This window comes from Dromiciops gliroides, chromosome 2 (assembly GCF_019393635.1).
Source record: "Dromiciops gliroides isolate mDroGli1 chromosome 2, mDroGli1.pri, whole genome shotgun sequence".
In the NCBI taxonomy this organism is placed as follows: domain Eukaryota; kingdom Metazoa; phylum Chordata; class Mammalia; order Microbiotheria; family Microbiotheriidae; genus Dromiciops; species Dromiciops gliroides.
This window is the reverse complement of record NC_057862.1, coordinates 404924351-404933944: the sequence shown is the minus strand read 5'-3', so window position 1 is coordinate 404933944 and position 9594 is coordinate 404924351. Positions and strand designations below refer to the sequence as shown.

Sequence of the window (9594 nt, the reverse complement as noted above, 5' to 3'; positions counted from 1 at the left end):
CACACAGCTAGTAAATGTCTGTGGCCAGATTTGGACTCAGGAAGAGAAGTCTTTCTGACTCCAGGCCCAGCACTCTATCCACTGTGCCACCTAGATGCTCTTTTCAGTGATTTAGAGTCTTAGGTAATTGCCTAGCACAATAGCTTACTTAAGGAACTTGCCCAATGGGGACACATAAATAATGTGTATCAGTGGTAGGATTTGAATCCAGGTACTCCTGACTCCAAGATGAACCTCCTCTAAATGATTCTGTATCTCTCTATGAAGAATCCGTTTTTAGCTGTGGTTTGCCTCAAGCCAAAAAAGAAAGTCTAAGAACAGTATAGCCTTTATTGGGCAAAGACTAGGGGCAGAAGGGCAATGAGACACAAATATTTCAGAAATAGATTTTCCTTCAATTTCAATATCCATTCATTTGTTCATTCATTCACTCAACAAATATTTATTAAGCTCATTCTATTCATTGAGCATTGTGCTAAGCCCTGGGGAGGCATTCAGGTAAGGGAAGACATGACTACTGGTCTCATAGACATTATAGACTAGTAGATGAATAAGATGCCTACCCAGATTGTGATGCACAAAAAAATATAGAGCCCCAATGAGGCAGCTAGGTGGTATAGTAGATAGATCAGGAAGAACTAAGTTCAATTCTGATCTCAGACACTCAATAGCTTACTGTGTGATCTCAGACACTTAAGTTATGATATTGGTCACTTACTGTGTGATCTTGGGCAAGTCATTTAACCTCTGTTTGCCTCAGTTTTCTCGATTGTAAAATAAAGATTATAATAGCATCTACCTCACTAGGTGTGGTATAGACTAGGACTGTTGTGAAGACAAAATGTGAAAATATTTGTAAAGTGCTTAGCACAGTGCCCAGCACAAAGTCACTGCCATATAAGTGCTATTATTATTAGATAGAAAATAACTTTAATTATTGTGCTTCTTAGTACAGTACTCTGTCTTCTGCTTCTTCAGACCTTAACCCATGACTGTTAGATATTGAGATGACCATTGCTGCAGCTCATTTTTCATTTCCTCCCCCAAAATAAACAACTTCTCCATTGTCTCTATCTATATAGGTTTTCAGTTTTCAAACCTCAGAAGGAGAACTGCCGTCTCCATGAATCCTTTCCTAATCATAGCCCCCAGAAACCTCTCCCTCTCCAGACGCCTTTTTTATATTTATAGTCTACACCACACAATTAGCACTTGATTATATGTGGCCTCCCTGTTGGGTGTAACTTTACCTGCCAAATGCTCGTGTGTGCTTCCAACACCTTAGCCATGGCCCTGAGCTGGGCTCAGAGAAGCTATTAAGGAGTTTGAAAAGTTCTCCTTCATTTCAGCTTCACAAGGGATTTACTTGAAAATAAAGAAGAATTTTTAACTTAGATTGTCAGCAAAACTTCTCCTGTTGAAGTCATCGGGCTGATGTGTTCATGTCCCAAATCAATAGTTGAACAGACTAGTCAAACTGGAAGAAAAAGGAGTTCTGGAGCAGGCTCACTTTGTGAGAAAAGTGCCACAACTTCCGAACTCATTCAGAAGATTTAAACTTGTTTTGTGTATAGAGGCAGCATCATGCAGCGTAGTGGTAGCAAAATAGAGATGCAGATAGCTAAATTTCAAATATGCAGGCCGTATATTAATTTAGTTCTAAAATGTAACATTATCTGTTTTATTGTATTTTTATTTATTTTGTTAAGTATTTCCCAATTACATTTTAATCTGGTGCAGGCATTCTGGAGTGTTGTAGTGGGCCACATGCCTCTGGGGGCCACGTGTTTGACCTCTGGGGTCAAATATAGGGAGGGGAGAAGGAGCAGACTTGACATCAGGAAGATATGAATTTAAGCCCTGACTCTGAAACATACTGGCTCTATGCTCTCCATGCCCCAGACTATTAAGTTTCTCAGAAAGGGGTAGGGGGGACTTACATTGGTAGAAAGAATGTCCTCTTCTGGGAATTTTGAATATTAATAAAATCAAAGGTCCAGTCCCTATCCCTATCCTTTACAAATACCAGTGAGTGTTATCCCTACCAGTTGTTGTTCAGTTGTGTCTGAATTCTTGTGATCCCCGTATGAGGTTTCTTGGCAAAGATACTGGAGTGGTTTGCTATTTCCCTGACAGATGAGAAAACTGAGGCATCATGGTTAAATGATTTGCCCAGGATCATACAAGCTAGAAAGTGTCTGAAGCCAGATTTGAACTTAGTTCTTCCTGACTCCAGGCTTGGTGTACTATCCTAGCTGCCCTACCACTACCTAGAGTAAATTAAATTAATTGTGAGTGTGTGAATGGCATATGTGGAAAGAGTTTTCAATTAAAACTCAAAGGGCCTGAGCTCAAATGTTGATGCTGCTACTATCTGTGGGATCATACTTCTCCTCTCCAGGCCTCAGATTCCCCATCTGTAAAATGAACTGGATGATTGTCAATGTTCACGTCAGCTCTGAAACAATGACCTTATTTTTATATGTGTGCCTACAAAAAAGACACACACATATGTTCCTCTAATATTAAGAAACTACTGCTGGACCTACTCTACTTAATGGACCCCTCTCCTGCGGACCCAGGCATACAGTCCAAATGGATTCATTCCTGGAAAAGCATGGCCACTAATGAGAGTATAGGCTCCCTGTTCTCACACTCTTTGGCTTGTTAAATACTGACCCTTGCTCCATGGTGAAAAAATTACTTAAGGCTTAGATTTTTGGGTTTATGCCGAAGTATCCTCAAAGGGAGGAATAAAAAAGAAGTCAGTTTACAATCTGAATCAGATATGGGACAGGTATTTTATTCCTACACATGAAAGAATCATTAAAATAAAAGACTCAGTGCAGAGTTTAAAAAAAACTATTCAGTAGAACCATTGCTACAATCTGATTGGAGGCTAATACTCAAACCTCATAATAACATATAGCAGTTTTTAGTGCTGCTTGATTAAGTATTTTACATTTCACCTTGGCTCTGTATGCTCCAAATAACTCCTGATACATATCTGCTAGTAAGATGCTATATTTGGACCAATCTTCATTTCAATTTCACCCTCTTGGTTAAAGAAGGTTCCCCTACTTCTAGTCTGTTCCACTCTTTGGATCCTGGTCCTCCAAATATCACAAATTCACAGGGTCATCTCTGAGCCTAGACTCATCACCTTAAAGCTATTATTTCACATATTCAGGAAAGAAAACACAGAGTAGAAAATGCAGCTAAGGGCCCAGGTACAAGCTTGCTTAGTTAAGACCATGATCCATGTGGGAGCGGCTGTCATGCAAGGGAAAAAGAACACAGCCCATTCCACCATCTTCCTACACAGAGTGTGTAGACAGCATGTTACTTGCCACACATGGAGGAATCCTAGTAAGGGAGACCAAACAGAAGCTTTCTTTCCTTTCAGAAGATACACTGACTCATCTGCTCCTCTGGCTTGGCAGCCTGAAAGAATTGCTTCATAATTTCAAAGCTCTCATGTCCTTCAGCAAGGAGCTACCACCTGGACAGAAGCCATGACATTCATCATCTCTAGCACTCACTAATGCTGAGTCACTAAATCCCTGGAGTGCTGAGCAGTTTCCAGGGGAGCTTTGGGTACACACCCCTTGGGATGACTGCTACAGACCAATTCAATCTCCATTGCACTGTCTTTCAGTTAAATGTTTGCTCTCCTCAGCAAATTGTCCAGGGAGCATTCTGAACATTTGTCCACGTTCCCATTCCTGGGATCCTGAGGAGGCTAAAGTACTGTCCCTACCAGTGCCTCCTACAGTTCTTTGTACTAAAGAGCCTATAGAATTCTATGTGGCACAGTTCTTTAGTCGTCTTTACAGAAGACTCAAGTCCTACCACATGGCTCCTGGTCAGGAGATCACACTCATCCCCCAATTTAAAATTATGCAAAATGAAAAACATTTTATAAAGCTTATCAGAGGCCACTCAATAAGTACTTACAGCACCTAAAAAATAACTTCTAGAGTGCACAGTCCCAACCCAAGCACATAGAGAAAAGAGGAAAAAAATGGGATAAAGCATACTAAAGAGAAAAAATAGAGGAAAGAAAAGAGAAAACCAAATCTCTCTCATAGAGAACTAGTTTCAAATGAGTTCCCAGTAATTGTGGAGCTATCCCAATTGGTATAAAGGACCTGGGGTCAACTGGAAATTCTCTCCCCATAGGAGAAAAACCAAACTATTCTGGAAGAAAATTCTTCCTTGATTCCCTTTAGCATATAGGATTATCCAACTAGTTGTTCATTGTTCTGTCATTTTCAGTTGTGTCTGACTCTTCATGACCCCAACTGGGATTTTCTTGGCAAAGATACTGGAGGGGTTTGCCATTTCCTTCTCCGGCTCATTTTACAGAGAAGGAAACTGAGGCAAAGAGGGTTAAGTGAGTTCCAAGGTTTAGATAGCTACAGGTCAGATTTGAATTCAGGAAGATTCATCCTCCTGACTCCAAGCCCAAAACTCTATCATTGCACCACCCACCTGCCCAACTAGAGGAGTAGTCAAAAGCTCTCCAGATACCCCTTCAATATGCCAGGCAATATACCAGCCATACTATACTGGAACATTTTGTCCAACAATTCAATTTCAAATGTATTAAGCATCTACCTTGTACAAGACATATCAAAACAAAAATGAAATAGGTCCTGCCATCAAGGAGTTTAGATTCCATTGGAAGTATAAGGCTTGTAAGTATAATGTAACATGAGAAGGAAGAGAACACTAAATAAGGGGATCAGAAGAAGCCTCGTGTAGTAGAGGGCAGCTGAGCAGCCTTTAAGGAAGCCAAGGATTGTAAGAGGCAAAGTAGTTCATCCTAAACTTAGGGGACAGTTTATTTTTTTTTTAAGTACACACACACTCACATACTCACACTCACACACACATATACACCCACAAACACACAAAAGAATGCTGAGTTTCAAGAACAGAAAATCAGTTAGTGTGACTGGAACATATCCATGGACAGTAAGTCATGTGCATTAAATCTGGAAAGGTAGGCTAGAGCTCGATTGTGAAGAACTTTAGATTATAGTGAGATGAGTTTGTATTTTATCCTAGCTATGATAAGGAAAAACTGAAGCTTCTTGAGGAGGAGAATGATATGGTTAAGACCTGTTTTGACAGATATGTGGAGGATGGAAGGTAAGGGGAACAATTAGGAGTTTATTATAATAATCTAGGCAAGAGGTGATGACGTTCAGAGGCAGCAGCTTTGTCGGTGGAAATAAAAGAGTATGAAAGATGTTTTATAGGTAGAATCTAGCAGGCTTGCTAGGGCAGCTAGGTGGTAGAGTGAATATAGTGCTGGGCCTAGAGTCAGGAAGACCTGAGATCAAATCAGCCCTCAGACACTTAACTGGCTGTGTGTCTGGGCAAGTGACTTAACCCAGTTTCCTCATGTGTAAAATGAGCCAGAGAAGGAAATGGCAAACCACTCCAGTATCTTTGCCAAGAAAACCCCAAATGTGTCATGAAGAATTGGACATGACTGAAAAGACTGAACAACAAATCAGACTTGTAAATTGGTTGGATGTGAGCAGGGTGGAGTGGGGCAGGGCAGGGGGAGGGGGGTGGAGAGGAAAAGAAAAGATTATAAATATAGGTGACTAGAAGGATTCAATTAAATTCAACAAGCATCTATTAAATGCCTCTAGGTGCCAGTCACTGGTGCCCTTGCTAAGGATTAGGAGGATTACGTTTTTTATAGATCTATTCTGAAAAGCTGACCTATCTGTCATTTCGAAAAATCCCAGTTTTCAAGTCTGCATTTGGACTCAGTGGACTTTAGTTCATATTCTAGCTCTGTCACTTGTTACCTGTGTGACCTTAGCCCTCTCTGGGTCCCAGACACCTTATGTGTAAAATGAGGGTATTGAACTAGGTAACCTCTACTCAGGTACTTCCTAGCTCTAAATCTATGAGTCTATGATCCTGCCCCAAGATGCAGTGGATGAGGCAGTGAGATGTCCAAATAAGACACATCTGATGGTATCTAATGACTATGTCAGAATGAAACTGAAATCCTATGAGATGTGGCCCTAGTTTGGAGGCACTAAATGGGCACAAATGGGAAGTGATAGGATTATATGGTTTATTTTCCTTCCAAATGAGGCTTCAGACAGGGACAAAGAAGAACATAGAAAGAAGGGAAAACTGGGACAGAATAGTTTTGAAGTTGCAGAGTCTCCGAATTTGAAGGACCCCCAGAACCATCTATTTCAACTTATGCCTAAATAAATATTCCATCTAAAACATCCCTAAATGGGGTTATCAAGTCTTCACTTGAAAACCTTCAGAGTAGGGAATTCTCTCCCAAGGCAGCCTATAACATTTTGGGATAACTTAATCATTGGGAAGTATTTCTTTACTACCAATTCCTCCTCATTCTACCCTCTGGAACAAACAGAACAAGTCTAATTCATCTTCTAAGATGACAGCCCTTCAAATCCTCAAACAGTCATTTCTTCACTAGATCTTCTCTCCTACAGATTCAACTTTTCTAGTTTCTTCAATGGGTCTTGATATGACCAAATCTCAAGGCCCTTCACCATCTTATTTGACCTTCTCTGGATTCTCTTCAGCTTCTCTTTGTCCTTCTTACAATGTGGTGCCTGGAACTAAACCCCCAATACTTCAGTTGTAATCTAGTCAGAACAAAGTACAGTAAGACCATTACCGTTCTAGTCCACAATACTTTTCCTCTTTTATTACATTAAGTGCTATTAGCACATTAAAATTAATGAAGTCAAATGCACTAGCTTTTGAGGCTTCTTTTTGTCATATTCTATTTTTTTAAAATTAAAACTATCCTCTGCTTCTTGTCCCTCTTCTAAACTGCAAATGTCTCTTTTTGGGTATTTTATTTTGCCAATTACATGTAAAAACAAATTTTAACATTGATTTTTAAAGATTTTTGAGTTCCCAATTCTCTCTTCCTCCTTCTCTATCCTCCCCCCACCCAGAGAGGGTAAGCAATTTGATACAGGTTATACACGTTCAATCACATTAAATATATTTCCATATTAGCCATGTTGTAAAAGAAAGCACAGACCAAAAAAAAACCATATAAAAATAAATAATATGCTTCAATCTGCATTCAGACTCTATCAGTTCTTTCTCTGTAGGTGGATAGCATTTTTCATCATGCATCCTTTGGAATTCTCTTGATCACTGTATTGCTGACAATAGCTAAGTCAGTCACAGTTCTTCATTGTATGATATTGTTCCTACTGGATACAATGTTGTCCTGGTTCTGCTCACTTCACTTTGCATCAGTTCATGAAAGTCTTTCCAAATTTTTCTAAAATCATACTGCTTGTAATTTCTTATAGAGCAATATAATTCCATTACAATTATATACCACAGCTTGTTTAGCCGTTCCCCAATTGATGGACATCCCCTCAATTTCTAATTCTTTGCTACTACAGAAAGAGCTGCTAAAATATGGAATGCTTCATGAATTTGTGTATCACCCAGGCAAGGGACCATGCTAATCTTCTCTGTATTATTCCAATTTTAGTATATGTGCTGCTAAAGCAAGCACACTTTTATGGCTTCTATATCACAGTGCTGACACATTGAGGTTGCAGTCCACTAAAATACCCAGATATTTTTCAGATTTAATGCTAAATAGAGTCTGTATTCCTCACTCCTGTACTTGAGGCATTAATTTTTTTTAACTCAAGTCTAAGACTTCACATTTATGGCTATTAAAGTTTATAGCATTATATTTTGCCCAAGGCATTAGCCTAATGCACTCTTTTTAGATACTAACCTTGTCATCCAGTATAGATGCTATCCCTCTCAACCTTGTGTAATTTGAAAATTTTATAAGCAGGCCTATGCCTTTGTCCAAATTATTGATAAAAAGAGCATTAAACAACACAGGATCAAAGACCAATCCCTGTGTCACTCCACTAAAGACCTCCTTAACACAACTGATGCAGGTATAGTAATGACTAATCTTTAGGCCCTCCCATTTAACCAGTTCCAAATTTACCTAAACATACTATTATCTAGTCTATATTTCTCCATCTTGTCCACAAGAGTAGCATGAGAAACTTTGTCAGCTGTGTTGCTGAAATTTGGATAATTTCTATCTATATCATTCCCGTGATTTGCTTGTCTTATAGTTTTGTCAAAAAGTTAATCTGGTATGATTTGTTCTGGCTCTTTATGATCATCACTTCCTTTTCCAGATATTTACTAACCATCTTTATAATAACCTGCTAGAATGTGTCCACAAATCAAATTCAAGCTCACTAGACTATAAAAGCTTGAAGGTTACATTCTTTTCTGTCTCTCTCTGTCTCTTTGTCTCTGTGTCTCTAACTCTGTTTCTCTCTTTCTGTGTCTGTCTCTCTCTGCTGGTTCTACAACTCCTCTTTTATTCTTTAAGAGCTTATAAAAATCACTAATAGTAGGTCACAAATAATGCTATTAATTCTTTTAGCATCCTGGGATCTATCCCTTGTAGACCTGGTGACTTAGAAATCATAATGGTAGCTAGACACTCTCTTACTATCTTCCTACTTAGCTTTGGTTTTAATTTCCCTATTAATCATTTTATTCTGCCATTTTCAGTCCAAAGATTATTCTCCTTGGAAGAGGAAACAGAAGGAATTCATATGCCATAATGTATTTCCTTAACTGATGGACACCTACTTTGTTTCCAGTTCTTTGCTGTAACAAAAAGTATAGCTATGATAATAATATTTATACAGCACTTTGTTTTATAAAACTGCTTTTACATATATTATCTCATTTGATCCCCACAACCATCCTGAGAGGTAGATGCTATTTTTAATCAATATTTTACAGATGAAGGAACTGAGGCAAAAAGAGCTGAAGAGACTTGCACAGAGTCACACAGCTATAAATGTCTAGGACTGAATTTAAACTCAGGTCTTCCTGTTTCCAGATCCAGTTCTCTATCTACTATGCTACCTAGATGTTTAATATTTTTGTAAATATAGGTCATTTCACATAGTAGTATCAATGGGTCCAAGGATATACACAGTTGAGTAACTTTTGAGGAGAATGGTTCTGAGTAGCTTTCTGGAATGGTTGGACCCATTCACAATTCAACCAACTATTTTGAGTGTGCCTTTTCTCTGATATATTTTTTAACATTTCTTAAATTCTTAAATTTCTTTTATTATTAATTTTTAGAGGAATATTTATAACAGATTTCTTTCCTTAAAAACTGCCAATTCTTATCCTTTAACTGTTTATCTATTAGGAAATAATTTTGTTCTTATATATTTGTATCAGTTCACTATGTATCTTGGATATTAGACTTCATCAGGTAAATTTGTAGCAAAACTTCCACCCCCCTACCTCCCTGGTTAACTATTTTCTTCTCATTTTAAGTGTATTGTTTTTGTTTGTGCAAAACTTGCTTTTTTTTTCAATTTTATGTTATCAAAAGGGTCTGTTTTATATCCCATATCTCTTTTATCTACAGTTATGAAAGGTATCTCCAATACTCCTCTTACTTATGATATGACCTTTTATATTTTAATCATGTTTTCATTTGAAATGTATTGTTATACAATACAAGATGTTGATTTAAGTCTA

At 38.2% G+C, this 9594-nt stretch overlaps 1 non-coding gene across 1 annotated transcript; it reads right to left on the bottom strand.

The window, feature by feature from the left end:
* Positions 1 to 7452: 7452 nt before the first annotated feature.
* LOC122744935 lies at positions 7453 to 7558 on the bottom strand. The gene has a single exon (XR_006355266.1). It is a non-coding gene; the product is annotated as a U6 spliceosomal RNA (small nuclear RNA).
* Between the last annotated feature and the right edge of the window lie 2036 nt (positions 7559 to 9594).